General features: G+C 38.0%; 1 pseudogene; it reads left to right on the top strand.

The window, feature by feature from the left end:
* The first annotated feature begins 21,394 nt into the window (after positions 1–21,394).
* On the top strand, positions 21,395–21,880 carry LOC122890498 (annotated as a pseudogene).
* The last annotated feature ends 1,187 nt before the right edge of the window (positions 21,881–23,067 follow it).

Below are 23,067 nucleotides of genomic sequence, written 5' to 3'. Positions count from 1 at the left end.
GGAATCTCCACACTGTTCTCCAAAGAGGCTGCACCAACTTGCATTCACACCAACAGTGTAAGAGGGTTCCCCTTACTCCACATCCCCTCCAACACAGGTTGCTTCCTGTCTTGCTAATTTTGGCCATTCTAACTGGTGTAAGGTGATATCTCAATGTAGTTTTAATTTGAGTCTTCCTGATGGCTAGTGATGATGAACATTTTTTCATGTGTCTGATAGCCATTTGTATGTCTTTATTGGAGAAGTGTCTGTCCATATCTTCTGCCCATTTTTTTGATATGATTGTCTGTTTTGTGTGTGTTGAGTTTGAGGAGTTCATTATAGATCCTGGATATCAACCTTTTGTCTGTACTGTCATTTGCAAATATCTTCTCCCATTCCATGGGTTGCCTTTTTGTTTTCTTATTTGTGGAGCATAACAAAAAGCATGGAGGACATGGAGAGTTAGAGAGAAGGGGATTGGGGTAAATTGGAAGGGGAGGTGAATCATGAGACTATGGACTCTGAAAAACAATCTGAGGGGTTTGAAGTGGTGGGGGGGTGGGAGGTCGGGGTACCAGGTGGTGGGTATTATAGAGGGCACGGATTTCATGGAGCACTGGGTGTGGTGAAAAAATCATGATACTGTTATGCTGAAAATAAATAAATGAAAAAAAAAAGTGAGCACTGCTAAGTATCTTCTAGTAGAAAAATCTACCTTGTGGCTATATCTGCTTAGTTTCTCATTAAAAAATGAAAATTACTAATCTGTAAAACCCCAGTTTGTTACATTTAGTTATTTTTAAATTATTATTAATTAGGAGTAATAGCACGTTGTTATGTCAGCTGGTAAAGTAAAAATACTTTCTTCCTAAGGCCTTATAATTGTTTAAGAATGGAGCAAATGTGGGTAGAATATTAGTGATCAAAAGTTAATTCCAGGAGGCTCTGAGGCCTCTCCAACATCTTTGAAATGTTTATAGCTTTTCACTCATTCATGTTCTTATTGTTTATACTCTGTTTCAAAAAAAGTATTCAGATAGTATAATAAGAAATAGTTAAAAAAAGAAATGGTAAAATATGCATCAAAATGAGAAAAAGAACACAGTTCTCTAAGAAATTAAACTAAAGATAATTGCTACTGCTGGTTGACTAGTAATCTTACACTAGGATATTCATTGCATCATTATTTATGGCAGTAAAGATGATGAAAAAGTTGAATCCATCCAAATAAGGGATAGATTAAATAAGGTTTTCTCAATCTTGGCACTGGTGACATTTTGGGCTGGATAATTCTTATGGGAACTCTCCTGTGCATTGTGGGATGCTTAGCATCTCTGGTCTCTACCCATTAGATGACACATACCAACAATTCTGACAACCAAAACCTTCTCTAGACATTACCAGATATCTCCAGGGGGACAAAATTGTTCCTGTTGAGAAACACTGGCTTAAATACATTTAAGAGTTGTACTAGTTTTCTAAGTTTGCTATAGCAAATCATCACAAAATGAATAATAAATAAAATAATAAATAATAAAATAATAGAAATTTATTCTCTCACACTTTTAGAGGCTAGAAATCCCAAATCCAAGTGTTGGTAATATTGGTTCCTTTGGGAGATTCTGAGGGAGAAGGGTACATGCGTTTATCTGAGTGTCTGATGGTTGATGGCAACCCTTGGAGTTCCTTGGCCTATGCATCCCTCCAATCTCTGCCTCCATCTTCACAGAAAATTCTCCCCATGCAACTGTGTCTGAACTTCCATCTCTTTGTAAGGACAACAGTCACTGGATTAGGGACCATTCTAATCTAGTATGACCTCATTGTAACTTAATTATATCTGTGAAGTCCCTTTTTCCAAATAAGGTCATTTTCACAGGTACTAGGGGTTAGAACTAAAATTAGCTTTTTGAGGGACACAATTCAACCCATGGCAACAGTGTACTTCCAGTAACTTTTAAAAAAGTGACTCTTAAGGTCTTTCAGTGTTTTGGGTACTGTAGAAATTATTATTCAATTATTGCCAACAGTTTGTATTTAGAAATAGAGGCATCACATGTAAGTAGAACATTCGCAATTGTCCTTGGAAAAAAGCTATGATTACCATGACTTGAATATAGATTCCTCCGACTGTGATGTAAAATGTCCTAGCTCTGTAAATTGGGGGGATCTTTAGGAGATGGTAAGTTTTCAAATGAATAGAAATACTTTTTTTTTTTTTTAAAGATCTTATTTATTTGAGATAGAGAGGGAAAGAGAGAGCACAAGTGGTAGGGAGGGGCAGAGGGAGAGGGATAAGCAGCCTCTCCCTAAGCAAGGAGCTCAGCATGGAGCTCGATCCCAGTATCCCAAAATCATGACCTGAGCTGAAGGCAGATGCCTAACTGACTGAGTCACCCAGGCACCCCAGCAGAAATACTTTTTACTCTAATATACATTTCATTTGGATGATGCTTCAAAACTTTGCAGTTCTTAAGAGATTGCTATCTGTATTTTTTCTAAATATTTGGTTTCAGGAGATGGTGAGACCAGACCTAACCAGGAGAGATTTGTATATTAACTTCTGGAGAAAAATCTGAAACAGTCGGTCTGATTTTTTCACAGTGCTACCTAACACACAATTATGTAGCATTTTATAAAATGAATGTCAGTGATGCTTATTTTATGATGACCTGTTACTATGATGAAGATTCTGATGTACCTCTTTATGTGCCCTTTGTCCAAGACCAAGGAGTGGTGAAGAGAAAACATACAAAACAGTTCATAAAATATCTATAAGAGAGTCAGAGTAAAATCCACCTTCTGGTGACTAAGAGGCCTGACATGGAGTACTCGGGAAATGACCTGCAAGCTATCGTGATTGCTCTGGAGGTGGAAAGGAAGTTATACAAGCACCTGCAAGAGCTGAAGAGCTTGACTTCTAAGAATAGTGAAATTGATCTCTTAGAATTCATGAAAAAGTTCTTGGGTAAACGGAAAAGGAACGTAAGGTATCTGCAATATTAGCATAGCTATCAGGAGGAATTAGAAAGGCTGGCTGGGAAGGAAGGCACACCTGAATGGTGTGCGAAAGCATGGAGCCTAGAGACTTCAACATCTGAAGGCCACACAGCAAGTCTTCCACTGTAGTAGTTCCCACTTTGGGAAATACCTGGTCAACTCTTGTGATCACCTTGGTTGGGCCACAGATATCAGGCCAAATTCCCCAAGTGAAGGTGAGAGCTTTCTCTGAAAAGAAATGGGCTTTCACTCTCAATCAATCTGGGAAACAGACAGAAGTATTTGGATTGAAGGAAGGAAAATATTACTTTTCCTCTGAAGCCAAATGAGAAGGTAGACCCAGGACTCTGGGGATGGAGATGCCTAGAAATTTCTGCTGGTCACCCCTTCCATGTGGAGAATTCTAGAAGAACCCACCTGGTCATAAATCATTGAACCCATATTAACCATAAGCTTTTATTAACATTCTGTATACTGTTACAGCCTGATTTTAGCTGGACTTCAGGGACTTTAAGGAGGAGCCTGTGTTTGCCATGGGGACAGAGGGATGAAGAAGCATGTCTTCTTCACTGACTTTGATCCTATCCTCTAAGTCTGGCTCTTGATGGTCATGCTACTTCAAGGGGATATGGGACCCGGGGTCTTTGAGTGATAGTCTGTGCCAGAATAGAGACCAGTGGTTAGGACCCAACTAAGAGTGTGGACATAGACTTTGATGACAAAGACAGACAGGTAGGCATCCTTGGGAATTCCCAGATAGTATTAAGGAAATCCACAATATCCCTCATCGCAGGTTAGGGAATCAGACATTTATTATTTTAGCCTTAAAGAAAGAGTGACCTCTGAGAGCTAGAGAACTTGGAAGCACATGGATTATATAAATTACAATATGCCCATCTGATGAAATATCATAAAAATGACTTAAATCCTGTTACTGAAAATAGTTAATAACACCAAAAAATGTGCTTTTTTAGATATAATGTGAAGTTAAAAAAGACCCTAAGTTACATATACAATTTGATTCCAATTTTGTTACTTAAATACTGTAAGAAAGACCCACACCAAACTGCTAATACTGATTAGTTAGGAATAGAAAAGTTATAGGTGATTTTTTTCTCTGTTTCTTTTTAATTTTCTATGGTTTCTAACATCTCAATGAACAGATGCAAATTTAAGGATCACTACACATTGTGGAGAGCAAAATTGAGTCTTGCTGGCCCAAGCTGAGGGCAAAACATAGTGAGTAAATAATCCTTAAGCTAGTGGTTTTAGTAGTTATTTAATTATTTAATAATGTTATTTAATAACAGTCCTGATGATGAGTCATTCTCTCACCTGCCAGACAAGGAGGCCTTGAGGTCCTTGGGCCCCTGAGGTTACTGTTGGTGTCACACCCTAACTCTGATGCAGCACTCCTGGGTCTCCTTTACCCTTGGCTTCCACCTCCTTCCTCCCTTAAGGGAAAGTTAGCTTCTTTTGTAGGCGAAGTAGCCACCCAGAAAGCTGTAATGGAAGGCCTGACTACTGCGAAACCCCACTTGACAAATTCGCCCTTTGTGCTGCTACAATTGACTTGTCACCTCATTTTTACAGCTAATTAGCTCTTTAGTAAGTGATGGCTAGTGTCAGAGGTCACCTGATACCTGATTCTGGTAAATTGACCATAAATATTACTGTCCATCTGTATTTGCTGTTCAAAACACTGCTCAGTGACCAGATTTTAAACTCTTTTTGTAGGAAACCCTCCTTATTTTTGCTGGTGAGATGAAGTTTCCAGATAAGGCCCATGAAACTTACCATCCCTGAAGTTATCTGGGGTTGCTGTTCAATTAGCCTTTTCAATCGGTCATGCCACCCACAGGGCAGGGGAAAAGCATCCACACAGTTTCCAACTTTTCCCAAAGTGTCTTTTGTTTCCCTGTCTAACTCAGAAAATCACTGAAGGAACCCTTGTTCTGATTCTGTCCATCACTCAAAACTTCTAGAAACATTTTATTGTTTTATAACAATCACACCAGAACTGCTAGGCAAGCTCACTGTGTGCCAGGCACTGTGCTAAAGGTCATGTGCATTCGATTCTTGCATTCTTACAGGAGTCTATTTTGGAGATATTAGTTATTGCCAAATAACAGATGAGGAAGCTGGGGCCCGGGAAGGTTGAAGTTTTTGCCCAATGTCACACAGATAAATAGAAGATTGAGGCTTTGCTGGGGTCTGATTCCTAAATCAGAACTCTCAACTCCCAAGCAGTGCAGCCTTATGAATCTGGCTATCAACATGACTAGCTAGTTAAAATATTAGTTCTTAAACTACCCATCAAGTGAAGTGAGTGAGTGAGTGAGTGTGTGTGTGTGTGTGTGTGAATCGTCATTTGTTACAGGCCATTTAGAGGCCAGTAATGTCCAGGGAATATAGAATAGCAACAACAGAAACAGATCAGAGGAGACCTAAGTTCTTGGTTTCAAAGGGAGTCATAGATGATCCGGGATGAGTCTGGCAATCAGAACTGAACTGAGGACAAGTCTAGTGAGCAGTGTTTTTTCTCTTGGTTTTACTCGGAAGCCCAGGGGCAGCAGTCTATGAGCTGTTAAAGTGTGTCCAGGCGATAAGGCAAAAGGCAGTACAGTCATTAGATGGAGCAGATGAAAAGAACAAGCTTTTCACATTGGTGAAAGTGTATAGAGGACTGATCCTGGTTGTGTTTCTAAAATGCTGGAAAACACATTTTTGCATTGCTAAGTCTTACTTGTTTCTAAACTCAAAACACATTATCAGAAAATTTAGTAGATTTCTTCACTCCCCTCCCGTCCCACATCCCTGCCTTCTTCCTGAGGGAGAGTGGGTAATAAGGAAGCCTTCTTGGAAGGCATATTAAAAGGATTAGGTCATCGATCACTAATGAGATGTCCAGGATTTAGTAACAAGTAGACAGCATCTAGGACCCTAGGCTAGCCCAGTTTGTGCAGAGATAATAACAGAAATCAAAGATTACAGAGACTGCAATTTTCCTTATGATAAGCTGATCATAGATATAGACAGCATTTGATAGTAATAAAAATATAACACAAGCAAGATTTTACTTTTTCTTTAGAACAGACCAGAACTGGATGTACCTGACTGCTATGTAAATTCAGACTGTAGGCTTAAAAACATAAGAGGTTAGGTATGCAAATGTGGGACTACAGCATAATCAATCAGCCAACCCCTAAGTGTATTGAATAGCCTTGAGTAATAGAGTCAGCAGTGTGTGTAATGCCAAATGATGACACAGTCTCTGACCTTATCTAGGGAGGCAGAGAAGGTATAGAGCGGACAAATGAGAGAACCAAACACTTCATCATAAAGTGCCAGTTGAAGAAGAGAGACTATATGGGCAAAGGAATTTTAGAAGGCAGTCCTGAATAGAGAAAAGAAATTTGTTTGGAAATCAAGAGACTTAATTTCCATTCCTAGTTTTGCCACTAATTATCCGTGTGATCTTGAACAGGCACCTTTATCTCTCTGGGTCCTTCTCAGTTGCCCATCTGCAAAATGAGGAAGTCCTAGGTGGCAATCTCAAAAGCTTTTTCAGATCTAACATTCTAATACAAAGGAGGAATCTCTGCAGGCTTGTCATTGGAGGAGATGTCCCAGAAACAGGGGGCAAAAAATAGTCAGGCATGGACACAGTGTCAGTGTGAGAGAGAGAGAGAGAGAGAGAGAGAGTGTGTGTGTGTGTGTGTGTGTACATCTGTGTGTGGTTAGAGAGGTGAGGCTTGTGTAGAAGGGGAGCAGAGAGGTAGGGGGATGAATTTAGAATCATGTCAGGTAGAGAAGGAGAGGTGACACACGCTCACATGTGACAGCGAAGGCCAGTGACTATAAACCTCATTTCCTTGATGTCAAGTAACTTCACAGGTAATCATGCCCCCAGGCAAGACATCATTTTTGATTCCTCTTTCCCTTACTGAGCAAATCTATGTCTATCAAGAAGATACACTGAGATCAACTGATTTCTCTCCCTCTCTGTCACCACCAGCTTAATCCAGCTGCTAGCATCTCTCTTTTGGAAGAAAGAAAGCAACTGGTCTCCTTGAATCGATCTACTTTTGAGTTAGTCTTCTGTGATGGAGCCAGAGCAATCTTTAAAAATAATGAGCAGAGGAGCGCCCAGGTGGCTCCATTGGTTAAGCATCTGTCTTTGGTTCAGGTCATGATTTTAGGATCCTGGGACTGATCTCCCTTTTCCCCTCCGGTTTACCTCCCTCCCCTGCTCATGCTCTCTCTCTCAAATAAATTAATAAATTATCTTACAAAATCACCAACAGATACTGTCACTCCCCTACCTAAAGTCCTCTAATGACTTTGAACGTCCCTTAGAATAAAAGCAATCTCCCCATTATCACTGGTACGTTTAAGCAAATCCATGACCCTACCCCAGCCTTCATCATCCTCATGTCTCCCACCTGTTCACTTTCCCTTGGCCTCCGTGGTAAGTTAGTTTATCTTTAGGCATTCCTAGCTGCTCTTACCATAAATTCCTTGCACTTTGCTCTTCTTTCCCCTAAAATCTTCATGGGTGGTTTTTCCTGTTATATTCATGTTGCTGCTCAAAGATCACTTCCCTAAAGGGCTTTCTTCAACCTCTTGTCAAGGGTGGGTTCCACCTTCTCCAGTCATGCTTTATCATAGCATCTTGTGTCATTGACTTTATATATACTTGGAAATTATTTTGTGTATATACTAGCTTGACATCTGTTTCCCCACTAGAATGTGAACCCCAAGAGAACAAGGAGCTATTCTGCATTGTTCATCCTTGTGTTTCCTGCCCCTGTAATAGGCACCCAGTAGATTTTTGTTAAAAGAATGGAAGGATGCTTAAGTAATATGTAGGAATAAACACAGTTATATGTCACAGTGAATCCAGGCACCATGGATCAACTGGCAAACCTGGAATTGATGGCAGCCATATGACCTTGGGGAAGTTATATAACCTCCTTAAACCTCATGTGTAAAGTAAGGAGGAAGATGATGTCAGCTTCATATTGGATTGTGACACACATCACATGCAACAATATCATGAAAGCCCTGACCTCAGTGCCTCTTAGAATTAGCTCCTTATTTCTTTTTACATTTTGCCTATAGTTGCTCCTTCTTTATGTTTAGGTTTAGTTTGGGCAGAAAAGGAAAATGATATATAATACATAAAGGGATTTCTCTCCCCCCCCCATTTCTTCCTCCTTCCTACCTCTCCCCCTCATTCTTTCCTGTTCACCTTTTCACCTTTCCATAAATCTAGTTTATCTATATGGATGCATGTGTATTTGTAGCCAAATGCTAATATCATGCACTGGGTAAATGCAAGTGTATTATAACTCCTTTTATTGTTGTTATGAAAATTTCTTTTTTTTTTGTTTTTAAAATTTTCTGTGAAAAAACATGGCAAAATGATATGTTGGCTGTTAAATCTGCCCTTTGAATATCTAAAATGTCTATATATTAATAATAGTCATTTGTACAGTATTTAGGGTTGTAAGTTGTATCCAGTAGCATTATTTAATCTGACTTTATTTGATCTGATGTAATTGCCACATTGCACACAGGAAAACAAAAAGCTCAGGGCATTGGGTAGAATGGTGTTCCCCTTACAGAGATGTGTCTAAACCCTAGCCTCTGGTGTCTCTGAATGTGACCTCATCTGGAAATATGGTAATTGCAGATGTAACTAAGGACCTCAAGAGGAGATCATTTGGAATTTAGAGTGGTCCCAATATCCAATGATGAGTGTCCTTATAAGAGAAAGAAGACACAGAGACAAACAGGGAAGAAGAAGGCCACATGAAGACAGACAGAGACTAGAGTGATGCCTTTACGAGCCAAGGAATGTCAAAGATTGCCCACAGCCATCAGAGGCTAGGAATGGCCTGCAATGGATTCTTCTCATATCTTCCAGAAAAAAACAACCTTGCTGACACCTTGATTTTGCATTTCTGGTCTCCAGAATCACAGAAAATAAACTTCTGTTGTTTTTAGCCACTGAGTTTGTAGTAATTTGTTACAGAAGCCCTAGGAAACTAATTCATGATCTTTTTTACAGGAACCCTGAAATAATCTTCTAACTGACACTCTTGCCTTCCACACCTACCTCCTGCCAGCAAGAATGGATTGATCGACTTGGATTCTCAATGGGTCACTTTATTCTAAGTGCTCTTAGAAGCCATGGACTCATGCCTTCAATGGCTTCCCATTAAAATTAGAGTAAACTACTCCCTTCTTACTATGACCTCCAAAGTTCTCTAAGACCTGCTGTGGCTCTTCTTTCCAGTCCATCTGCCATGTCCTACCTTTGATAACTGTGCTTCAGCCTTTCTTATAAAGTTATACACAACAGGAAGAAAGAAACCATATCTGTCTTGTTCACCTTTGTATTTTCAGTGTCTAGTGAAGTGCTTTGCACTTAATAGATACTCAAAAGATATTTGCTAATTTGTTAGATGAATAAAGAGATGGCTTAAGGAAGGTCTCTATTCCTTTGTATGTCTAATATAGATATGGCAACAAAGTCTTTTGACAAGAGTGCATTAATTTTAGCTGATATTTTTGCTAGAATCTACAGATTGTCATTGCAGTAGTTCTTGTACTTGAATAGTCAACCCAGGAATCGAGCCAATTGGAATGGTAAAAAGGATATTGCTCATTAAAATGGGAATTGATAAATCTTCCCATTACTCCAAAGGCTGTCTTTTCATTTTCATTTTTCAGCTATCTTGCCCATGGTCTATTATTAATTACTTTTTTTCTGTTTGTTAGCCTGCCTTCCCACATCTCCTCCTGTTTTACTTTGCTCACTGCCCTCAGGAGCTGACCATCACAGACAGATTCACCCTGGTTTCCTAGTCAGCTAGCTACTGTTCTTTTTGGCCAATGAGAGATACTGGGAGGAGACTAGAAGGCTGGAAGAGAGGGAGGTTTTACTATTTCTTCCCCAGTCCATTTGTGCTCTGTTCATATTCTCTTGTAGTGGTCACATCCTTGTAGGACTATAACTCCTGTGTGGCTACTTCTCTTCAATAGCTCCAACACTTGCTCTGGGGATGTTATTTTTCCTTGCCCTTTCAGGAATCATCTCTAGTGGGTAATAACTTCCTGCTATTGTTGGTTTCTGAGGGCCTCTTCATTCATTGGTTGTTCCTTTGACTGCATCCATACATCATAAATAGTTCCTTCATATTACTTCATAAATAATAGTTCCTTCATTAAAACCTCTTGAGCCATCTGTGTTTGATTCTGTTCTTTTCTGGAATCTGGACTTTAACACTGTATTAACTATTAAGACAGATGAGGAAGGGTCTGAGGTTAGGCAATATCTACTGGTTGGCTCACAACCAGTGTGCAGTTCTAATTTTGTCCTGATTGATTGAAGTTCATTTTCTTTTTCAGGCTAACATAAGAGAAAGTGCTCTTTGCCTGCCACCTAAGCTAATATCAGATAGAATTAATTGAATAACCTTAGCTTTCATGTCATAGAAGAAGCCCAGAATCAGTTTCATAAATTGTTTTCACATGCTATGGCAGAATTAGTTAACACTCACCCAATATCCATGTGTTCTAGCTAGGCTGGGCCTTGTGATTGGATTCTGGCCCGTGAGAAATAGGCGCCATTGATGTGTGCCAGTTTCAGGGAGAGTCTTTTTAAGACATCTCTCATTGTCCTTCCACTTACTCTTTCTTAATTACAGTGACCTTGGGAGCCAATATACAGATGGTCCAGCTACAAAAAGGAGGAAGTCTTATCAAAGTGCTTTAGACTTTGCATGACTGTCAAATATATCTTTCTTGTGTTAGTCATTGAGATTTAGGATTATACTTGTTACCTCAGCCTTGCCTAGCCTATTTTGACTAATACGTGTACCCAAGTAGATTTACTCATGCCTAATATTTTAGGCTTTTTTTCCCTAAATCCGCAATAAGAAATACCCAACCTATTATTACCTCTCCCTAACACCAGAGTCACAGTAGACATTTTATCTAACTGGGGTACTCTTTCAAGGTGATTCCAAAGAGTCTTCTGCATCATTCTCCACATAGGGTTCCAGGCAGACAGTGCCAACTAACAGCCAAAACCTAGTTCTAGTTCCTGTTCAACATGGTGAACTTTACTTTGTGCTCCATCCAATCATTTACTGAATTGTAATTTTCTCAATCTATTGTTATTTGTTTTCATTATAAAAAATAAATAACATTTTCTGATCTGTTTCCAGTTTGAATTGCTAGTAAAGTTTTGTGTGCAAATTTTTAATAGTCACCCTAGAATCAAATAGAAAACCATAAAAAAACGCCCTTTAGAAAGGTTGATAACATCTCACTTAAAATATATATTTTAGCAAATACATTTGTGTTTTATATCAGATTCCAGTGTTCCTTATATCAGTATGGATATGCAACCAGGTCTGTTTCTTCATTTATAGACTTCCATCATCCCAATCTAAATTAAAGTTTAAGGGCACTGACTTCTGTTGCTATGCTAAGTGAAATAAGTCAAAGAAGGACAAGTACAATAGATTTCATTCATATGTGGAATTTAAGAAACAAAACAAATGAACAAAGGAAAAAACAGAAAGAAAAAAAAAAAAAGAAATAGCAGATACTTAAGTAACTATAGAGAACAAACTGCTGATTACCAGAAAGGGGTGGTGGTGGATGGGAGAATGGGTAAACGAGGTGATAGGGGCTAAAGAGTACACTTCTCATGATGAGTACTGAGTAAGGTACTGAGTTGTTGGATCACTATATTGTATACCTGAAACTAATATAACACTGTATGTTAACTGTACTGGAATTAAAATAAAAAACTTCATAAAAATGTGTTACACATGTTTATGTATGCTCACAAACAAATAATCATTATATATCATTTTGAATATGACTCTGTTGTGTTCTGTTCAGTTGATTTGTGTATTAAATATTGAATTATTACCACACTTAAAAAATAAATAAAAGCACTGACTTTGGGTTCACAAAATCTCTTGACATCATCTGGAGCTACTGAACTCAAATGAGAAGGGAATGAACAAAAACTCAGAAAGGACCTCAGAATATCAATACTTGTTATGCCTAGTTTTGCTCTTGTCCTTGATTTAGGTCTAGTAAGGAATTTCAATTTTTAAATTTTTTTCTAGAACTATTTTGTACCAACTTGCCCCAGAATACATTTCCAGAAATGTGTTGAACATGTGTTCAAGAATGAACACTAGGATATCATGGGTTATATTGAAACATCAAAAAACAAAATCAAAGAGTCTACATTTGATCATCTTGTGAAGACTAGGCTATCATGGGTCATCTTGAGACATCAAAAAGCAAAATCAGAGTCTGCATTTGATTGTCTTGTCACTTAAGAATTTCTGTTCATGTATTCCCTTGCACCGCTTTCTCCTGATCTCGAACTGCTTTGGATTCCTGACCCATCTATAGATTCTGATTATCCTTGTCATTGATATCACTGATGAACCACTTTGCTTTCTGCAGTAATCTTCTCCAAGATTTTTTCCCATTTGATATCTACAGACACACACTTTTACCCTCCTCAGCTATAGCTAAGCTTAGCTATAGCTAAGTTTGTGTCTCTGATTTCCTTCTCACTAAGCTCCAAACCCCAAGCAGAATGGACTTGGAAACCCATATATTCAACTTGAATAAAATGGTTCACAGTGCATGATCAAATCCAGAAAGTTAGTAAGAGTTTAAGTATAGAATCACATAATTCTAGTCCCTAATAGCAAAAATATAGTCTTCACTGACTCTGGGTATGAGGTTTCATTTCATGACTAATTATTCCATCCTGGAATGAGTCAGGATGAGCCATTAAAAGTAAAGATCTGATTGTTTAACCTTCCTAAATGGCTTCTCTGTTCTTGACCTATGATGGGCATAGCTATTAAAAGTAATTTCCCCATGTTAAGGGATTATCATTATTTATTTACTAACTCCATAATTATTTGCATGTAGGGAAGGCTGGCCCTGCAGCAATGATCTCAGTAAACATTTGAGATGGATTCAGCTATCTTATCCAGAAAATAACATCCTGAAATCACATTAAGTCCCTAATTCTGTGACTTTTTAATAAGTTTCTGAATATCTTTGTGCCTTACTTTCCTCACTTACATCAAGAGGTATAATAATAGTTCTAATCTTTAGGATTGCTATGAGGTTTAAATGAGACAGCCTGTGTAATACATTTAACACAGTGCTGGTACACAGTGGACATCATTAAAAGTTAGCTATTATTAGTACTAGAAATTAGTAGAGTTGAAGAACTTTCTTTAAATAGACCAGATGCCAGATCTTCAGCAGAATATCCAGAACATGTTTTTGGCCACAGGCATTTAATTTAACTCTAAAAGTGAAAAAGCTGGCCAATTAGCTCTCTGAGATACTGGAAAATGGGGGTAGTCATTAATAGCTAGATATTTCCTCTTGTTTAAGGCAAGAAACAGAAAAACTAGAGCCAGTGATTCAAAATCATTAACAATGTGTATAGCGCAATGAGTCCGTATTTGGGAAATGAGTTTGTCACCCAAGGAAACCATTCTGCCTCTTCCTCTGGTGTTGTTACAAAGAAAGGAAAGACTGCTTCACTATTTGCTTTGTTCCCATCCTTTGTTCCCATCCTTTATCTGTGGGACCTGTACTCTGTGATCTGTACTTCAAACTCCCCAAATTCTTCCACGTTATATAGTCTAGGAGGCAACTGTTTATTCATGCTGAATAAAATAGAAAAAAATAGACTGATGATTGTCAACAGGTGAAGATCTTTTCTGAGCTCTGCAGTGTTTTGCTTAGTTTTAGTTGTAGTATTGTAAATGGTGCTTCATGTTTAGCTCCCGTTCTCTGTGACACTTGTATTCATTTCTCCCCTACAGGATAGTTGGTTACTCCCTATATCCTGTTTAGAAGTTTAGCACATCCTTTCTTAGTCTGCTGTCCTAGGGTGGTGTAGGGTGGTGGAAAAAGCATGGATGTTGGAGACTGGCAAACCTGGGCCCAACATCTGGTTCTAAATAGGGACTGTGGCTGTGGGACTCTAAGTAAATAAAATAACTTCTTGAAGAAGCAATTTCCTATATGTGAGGTGGAGGTACTTCCTATACTTCATAAAACTGTTTTAGGAAATTAGATACCATGCGTGTGATGTATAATATAAATAATTGTTGCTCAACAAGTGCTAGTTTCCTCCTCCTCTTTCCTTTATTTGAGCAGTATTCTCATGATCTCTGACCCTTCTAGAGCCTACATAATCCAGGAGGATCTTTCTCATGTTCTTCCTGCCTTCCCCAGTAGATGAGTTAGAGATAAAAGAAGAATGAAAGAAAAAAAAAAAAGAAAGAAAGAAAGAAAGAAAGAAAGAAAGAGCGACAACTGACAAACCCCATTCATTTCTTCCCCTTGATAATTCTAGATGCCAGTGACATTATATGGGATATGACCAGTTTCCAGAATCCCATGCTCGCTACTGTTCAAACAATTACAATTCTCGAGTGCGTAGCACGTGCAAATGTGAATCTAAACAAACGCAACACAACTATGTTACATGTGGAGGCTTAGTTCAAAAGAAAGGAAGTTATAGCCCTGCTGTCTAGTCACAAAGTAGCTGAAAACCAACACTCACACACTGAAGATGATAGAAGAACTTTTACAAAGCATCAGACAAATAAGGATAAATTACTTAATATAAATCCAACTGTACATTAGAGCTTTAAGGTATTTCGAGTAGGAGAGATTAGCATCGATTCAATGACATTTATTGAGCAGTTTTTATGGAGCTGGCACTGCTTAGAGAAGGAGATTAAAATAAAAATGAATAAGATATGGTTCATGCTCTCATGAAACTCTCTGTCTGATGAGAGAGGCAGACATATAACCAGATAAACACAGGGCACATTCAAAAGCACTTATACAATGCACAGAAGAAAATGGTCTTTGACTTCTGTTAAAAGGGCAGTGGTAGGATTTGTTTAGGCCATGGACTAGAAACTGAAAATCCTAGAGCAGTCAGGAACATGTAAAAGAAAAAAAAAAAAAAACAAAACTTTTTGAACAAAACAATAATTCAGTGCAAGACATTTATTGCTTTTGGCGCTGTAGTTGTATCAACTCATTAAATTCTCACTATTCTTATTCTACCTATTATTATTTCTATTTTTCTTTTTGAGGAGACTGATGCACAAAAAGATTGAGCAACTAGTCTAAGATCATATCATCCAGAAGTGGCATAGGTCTCAAATCTAGGCAATCTGGGTCTGGTGCTGATGGCATTTGCCACATTTCATGATTTTCTATAAAAAGAGATAGCCACACAAGTGATATGATCAGTGATAACTTCATTCAGCCTTGGTGTTCAAGAGACAATAGGGAATGATGGAGACACCAACTAATTGTTGTTTCAGAAATTATAATTAGGTAGCCCTTTTTTTCCCCAGACGGAGTCAGAAATCAAGCTTCCTATTCCCCATTAACTATCCAAAATGTTAAATGCTGGCAAATAATTTAAAAATTAAGCCCTCTATGCGCAAAACAAAACCTGATCTTAAGCTGCAAACAGTTTGGGTGTCAACACATTGAGACCGAAGCACCACATTGGATTAGGCGGACAAAGAAAGTAAGAAGGAGAATTATACGCAAAGGGATCACGTTATGTAAAACCATGGAAAAGATCATGAATAATATAGGAATAGAGGGGCGCCTGGGTGGCTCAGTGGGTTAAGCCGCTGCCTTCGGCTCAGGTCATGATCTCAGGGTCCTGGGATCGAGTCCCGCATGGGGCTCTCTGCTCAGCAGGGAGCCTGCTTCCCTCTCTCTCTACCTGCCTCTCCATCTACTTGTGATTTCTCTCTGTCAAATAAATAAATAAAATCTTAAAAAAAAAATAGGAATAGAATAGAACACCAAGACTGGATGAGGCTGACAAGGCCTTGGTGCATGCAGTAAGGGAGTTTACATTTTACCCAGTTTACAAAGGGAAGCCAGTGAAGAATTTTCCTCTGGCATTATTTGAGACATTATTCCCTTCCATAATCAAGGAAAAGGTCTATGTCCTTTGCTAGCTAAGGCACTAATGTAAAAACACTTTTAAGTCAAGGAATATCTTATTGTCTGTATTTCTAGAGTATGAGACAGTGTTGGATATATAAGAGATAGAAACATGTTTGATGAATGAATGAATGAATGAATAGATGATGGAATAGTGCTTTTCTGAGATTACGGAGTTCTGAGCTGGCTTTGGAACATAGCAAAGTTTCCAAATGTATCTCTTAGATATTTTGTCTGTTGATCTGAGGGGATGCTTTGGTTACTTTTTGTTATCTTTTGGGTTCAAGCAGATCATTTTTTTTCTCTCCAATTTATCAACAAATCCAACAAAACAATGTTTTTCAGAGTTGCTTGAGATAGCTATTGCTGTATAACAAGGCACTCCAACATTCAACACTTGAAACAACAACAATCGTTATTCATAAGTCAGCTTTGTCATTGCATTGATTTACACTGGGCTCAGCTTGTCTAGACTCGTTCATGTACCTGTGGGCAGCTGGAATCCATCTGTCTCAGCACCAGATCTCCTAATTGAATTAGCTTTTGTGTTCTCACTATGTTCATATTTCTATTGCTGAAGGTATGGATGATAAATTAAGACCACCCATGCCAATTATTTCCTTAGGAGGTGGATCATTCATTCTGTCATTCAACAAATAGTAGTTAAAGGACAATTCTGTGCCAGAAATTGTGCATGATATTAGGAATAAAGAGTCAAATAGAGATATTTGGGTGGCTCATCCAGCTAGGCATCTGCCTTTGGCTCAGGTCATGCTCCCAAGGTCCTGGGATCAAGTCCCACATTGGGCTCCCTGCTCAGTGGAGAACCTGCTTCTCCCTTTTTCTCCTCTGTTTGTGCTCTCTCTCTCTCTCTCTCTCTCTGACAAATAAATAAATACTTTAAAAAAGAGAGAGATAATCAAGTAAGTTTCTAGATCTAGAGATCTAGAGAAGCCAGGGACTAGTAGGGGGAGACAAATGTACCATAGAAAAATCATTGTCCCAGAGTGTAACAGTAGAAGTGTAACAATAGAAGAGTTATGAAGTGAAGAGGGAGACATGATTACCTGTGTGAAGTAGGGGGTCAGTGGCAAAGCAAGGTAAGGAAAGTCTTCTTGGAGGAATAGATGACTGAACTCTTACTGAGATATGCAGTTATTTAGTACTTGTGCTGCCATATAATATACCCTTAAGGTATTGATCTTTCATAGCTATAATATTGTTATTTGAATTATGGAAGTGATAACCTAGCACACTTTCCTCTGCTAGCCATTTGTCAGGACCTGGCAGTACAGAGCCGTGCTTAAGAGTGCAGACCTTGGACCTATACTGATTAGATTTGAATCATAGCTCCACTGTTGATTAACTGTGCTTTGGTTTTCTCTTCTGTAAAATGAGGATGGCAGTGTAAAGATTGAATGCATTAATACCTCTAAGCATAGAGCCTAGCACATATTAAGTGTCCATTCATTGTTATTTTTAAGGATTTTTTTTCAAGCCTTTTTTTTCCTTTCCTTTCTTATGAAGTGAAGATAAACCAACAGACACATGAAAAAATGCTCAGCATCACTAACCATCAGAGAAATGCAAACCCAAACCACAATGAGAGATCACCTCAAACCAGTCATAATAATTAGTATCAAAAGTAAAAGGAAATAATAACAAATTCTGGCAAGGATGTGGAGAGAAGGGAATCCTTGTACACTGTTGGTAGGAATGCAAAATGGTGCAGCCACTGTGGGAAACAGTATGGAGATTCCTCAAAAAAACTAAAAGTAGAAATACCATGTGACCCAATAATTCCCCTTCTGAATAGTTACCTGAAGAAAATGAAAACACTAATTCAAAAAGGTATATGCACTGTTACATTTATTGCAACATTATTTATGATAGCCAAGATATGGAAGCAACCTGTGTCTGTCAATAAATGGATGGGTAGAGAAGAGGTGATATATACACATAATGTATTCTCAGCCATAAAAAGAATGAAATCTTGCCATGACAACATCAATAGACCTAGAAGGTACCATGCTAAGTGAACTAAGTCAGACAGAAAGACAAATGCCATATTATTTCACTTACATATAGAATCTAAAAACCAAACCAAAGCAAACAGCAGCAAAGACTCATAAGCGTAGAGAATAAACGGGTGTTAGCCAGAGGCAGAGGCAGGTGGGGAATAGGTAAAGTAAGTGAAAGGGATTAAGAAGTACATATTTCTACTTATAAAACAAAAAAGTCACAGGAATGAAAAGTACAGCAGGGAGAGGATTGTCAATGATACTGTAATAACTTTGTATGATGACAGATGGTAGCTATACCTATTATGGTGAGCATTTCATAATGTATATAATTATTGAATCACTATGTTGTAAACCTAAAACTAGTATATATGTCAAGTGTAATTTTTAAAAATGTGGAGATAAAATCCCACTTGATAGGTGAATGTGAAGATTTTATTAAATATATGGAAATCACTTTGAATAGTGCCTAGCATCTCATATGTACATTCCAAGGGCATATTATTATTATTATTCTGTTTATTTGAAGAATTGAAAGCATCTATTATCAGTTTCTAGATGTTCAAAACATTTTATTTCGTATTATACAGTCTTCTCTTTCACTAGGCAGAGACCACAATTTACTTAGAATTTCCATTTAGAAGCATGGCAGGTTGGTGGGAGAGTCAAGATTTCTTGAGAAAATCTCCAACACACTATTTGAGTGGTCGGGGCTTTGCATCATCCTGATGTTGCAGCGCATTAGGAAAATGGGTCCTCAGGGCAAACCTCTTCCCACAGACATGCACACCCATCTTCCTTGGCGATGGGTGTATCACGTGACAGCCCCCACTATATCTTTGTGTACCACTTAATCTTTTGATTATATGCAGGGAAGCAGCAGATCCCCAGGTTGTAGTGTTTACTGTCTCCAACAGTTATTAGCTATTGCTTAGAAGGATGCTAACAAAAGTAATCAATAGCACACAGAAAGATGAACCACTGAAAAGAATATAATGAGATAGTAGAAGTCACCTCAGATATATTGTAGTTGCATAATTATGGAATCTTCTGGCTAAATTTTAAGTTGGTTAAGCAATAAATGGAGTATTTTCAAAGGATATTTGGCACATAGGAAAAGTTGAGTAACTCTTAAGTGAATGGATGAATGAATGACAAGGTTATGAAAATGCTTATAACATTGATTACATGCTATCAGAGAAAACCATTTAAAAGCTATACTTTGATTATTCTACTAAGAATGAAGAGATTTTTCAGCACTGTGGCATATCTGTCAGAATTATTTCCCTAAATACTTAATGAATTTTACAATACTGGTGGCCTGAATGGAATTTGTAATTTGAAGACCACAGATATAGAACAAAGGGGAGCAGGCTGAAATCTATTCCTGAATTAAGAGAGCAATTTGAGTATTAAGTATTCAAGGTCTAATAGAATTGAAATGCCAGTCTATGGCAAAGCCTTGCAGAGTCATTTGTCACTGTGTTGCCTCACTATAAGGCCTTATTTGATTATAAAGCTCAGTAGTGGAAAAGATACTAGATGTGAAGTGAAACAGACTCTTAACTATAGAGAACAAACTGATGGTGGCTAGAGGGGTGGTGTAGGGGGATGGGTGAAATAGGTGATGGGGATTAATGAGTTCACTTGTCATGAACATCTGGTGTTGTATGGACTTGCTGAATCACTATATTGTACACTTGAAACTATTGTTACAATGTATGTTAACTAACTGGAATTAAAGTAAAAACTTAAAGAAAAAGAAATAGACCTAGATTCATAGCCAGCACATATTAGGGATGCCATTCACATAGACTACAATATGTGCAGTCCCTCATAGAGTCATGTAAAATTGTGGTCCTGCTCAGATTCAAACCCTTGTTCTGCTACCTACCAGCTTGTGTGATGTGAAGCAAATCAGTTAACCTTTCTGAATGTAGTTTCCTCTACTAAAAGTAAGGTAACACAGTAATAGTACAATATCTAACCTTGTATTGGTGACTTTTCTACGTTACTACTTGTTAATAATTATAGGAAAGCATTGACTCTGGGTCTGTATTAGAGTAAGCAATTTTCCATCTGATATTTTGCCTCACTAAGAGGAAGCTTTATATACCATGATGTTTAAGAAATAGATTCAGCTCAGACCTCCTCGTTCTGCCACCAGCTATGCAACTTTGAGTTAAATAGCTGTGTATTACTTCAGGGTCTTCTTCTGTAAAATGTGGTAATAGTAATATCTCCCTCACTGGGGTGTTTTGAGGATTAAATGAGTTAACATTTGTAAAATATATGGAACAATATCTCCCGTTCTACCTCCCTCCTTCCTTCCCTCCCTCCCTCTCCCTCTCTCTCTCCTTCCTTTCCCCTTCCTTTCTCTTTCTTTCTTTCTTTCTTTCTTTCTTTCTTTCTCTTTCTTTCTTATTATCATTTATTGAGCCCTTACTCTGTGCCCACCAGGACAGTATTTTGCACATATTATCTTATGTAATTTTCCCAATAACCCATTAGATAAGTTCCATTATTATTTCCATTTTCTAGATGAGGAAACCATGATTCAGGGAATTGAAGTAACTTGTCAAAGGGCACACGGCAGAGCTGTAATTGAACTGCAGTAAGAATGTCATTCTCTCAGGTGCCTTTTCTTATTCATCCCCATTTTCCAAACAGTTGAGTAGTGAGGTCTTCTTCATGGGTACTCAAGAAAGGACCTTCCTTACATCCTCAATCCATGATGGACCCTGCAACCAAAGCTGAAACAGTTTCTGATATATACTTAGCACCACACAGATATGTGTTAAAATCTGATAGGTACTCAGACAGCTGAGATGACTAAAAGAAATTGATGAGTTATTGTGTGTGTACTAAATGTGGTAGGCAGAATTTTCAGTTTGTGAACTTAAGACAAAAATAAAAATAAATTATCAAGGGCATTAATATATATTTTTAAACTGATATACAGAAGATTAAGTTAATCATACTTCTCATTATCATCATTGGTTCTCGCAATGGTCCTCTCTCAAATGTGTATATGTACATAGTAATGTGTATGTTTATATATTTAAATGTATATGTATATGTATAAATTTAGATATACATGTATTTATTATCTTTCATGTCCTATAACTCTCCCTTTCCTGTTAGGCAGCTAGTCTAATGTATTTAATATGTATGTTTTTGTTTGAAAATGTATTTTTCTCTATTTTTAATTTACATAAAGGATATTGTGAAAAATATATTTCATTTTCTTCCTTAGTTATCTTGACTCATCATTTGCCTTTAAGAATGATCCTGGTGGAGCGTTGGAAATCCCTTTTACGAACATGGTGCCGAAAGCTAAGAAGGAAGCCCCGGCCCTCCCAAAGCCGAAGCCAAAGCAAAGGATTTGAAGGCCAAGAAAGCGGTGCTGAAAGGCGTCCACAGTCACAAAAAAAAAGGAGATCCGCACATCACCTATGTTCCGACGACCCAAGACTCTGCGTCTCCGAAGGCAGCCCAAATACCCTTGAAAGAGTGCCCCCAGGAGAAACAAGCTTGATCACTATGCCATCATCAAGTTCCCCCTGACTACTGAGTCAGTCATGAAGAAAATAGAAGACAGTAACACACTTGTGTTCATTGTGGATGTCAAGGCCAACAAGCATCAGATCAAACAGGCTGTGAAGAAGCTCTACGACATTGATGTAGCCAAGGTCAACACCTTAATCAGGCCTGATGGAGAGAAGAAGGCATACATTTGGCTGGCCCCTGACTATGATGCTTTTGATGTTGCCAACAAAATTGGGATCATCTAAACTGAGTCCAGCTGGCTAAATTGAAATACAGTTTTTTCATAATTAAAAAAAAAAAAAAAGAATGATTATGGCTGGCTCAGTGGGTAGAGACTATGACTCTTGATCTCAGGGTTGTGAGTTTGAGCCTCACATTGGGTGTAAAGCTCTTATAAAAAAAAAAAAAAGGATTATCTATGTTGTTGTATATGTACCTTGCTTCTGATTACTCCAAGTACTCCATGGAATACTTCCATCACATTTGGCCTGTCTACTCATGAACACTTTGTTTTCAACTTCCTGTCACCACAATCAAGTTATTATTCTATTACTTCTTGGTATTCATTATAATTAGAGCTCTCATGACAATCCAATTATTATATCCTTATAGATATAATAGAAGCCCTCTTTTTTAAAGTGCTCAGGGATAGTACTTAATAATTTAGAAAAACTTTTAAAACTAGGATTTGTAAAAGTCATACACAATTTAAAGTTTTTAACTTCAAATGTTTAAGTGTACTTTTATTAGTCCTTAAAAACAAACAAACAAACAAACAAACAAACAAACGTAGGGGTGCCTGGGTGGCTCAGTTGGTTAAGTGTGTACCTTTGGCTCAGGTCACGATCCCTGGGTCATGGGATGGAGTCCCACATCAGGGTCTTTACTCAGTGAAGAGCCTGCTTCTCCCTCTGCCTACTACTCCCTCTGCTTGTGCTCTTTCTCTCTCACTCTATGACAAATAAATAACTAAAATCCTTTTTTTAAAGATTTTATTTATTTATTTGACAGGGATCACAAGTAGGCAGAGAGGCAGGCAGAGGGGGCGGGGTAGCAGGCTCCCCACTGAGCAAAAAGCCTGATGTGGAGCTTGATCCCAGCACCCTGGGATCACCACCTGAGCCGAAGGCAGAGGCTTAACCCACTGAGTCACCCAGGTGCCCCAATAACTAAAATCTTTAAAAAAAAAAAAAAAGTAGGGTAAAAACTTCTGTTGAATATATGTACATACTTACTTTTTAAAAAAATTTCTCTATTTTTTATCTTTTTAAAGAAATTATTTACTTTTCCCCAGCTTTTGAGATACAACTGACATATATAGTGTTGTGTAAGTTTAAGGTATATGATATGTTACTTTGATACACATACACACACACACACGTTGTGAAATAATGTAGAATCTAATATAGTTAAACCATAGTATTAGCTAACACCACCATCACCTCAC

This window comes from Neovison vison, chromosome 11, assembly GCF_020171115.1.
Source record: "Neovison vison isolate M4711 chromosome 11, ASM_NN_V1, whole genome shotgun sequence".
In the NCBI taxonomy this organism is placed as follows: domain Eukaryota; kingdom Metazoa; phylum Chordata; class Mammalia; order Carnivora; family Mustelidae; genus Neogale; species Neogale vison.
Note: the sequence above shows the minus strand (reverse complement) of the source record. Positions and strands in the feature narration are given on the sequence as shown.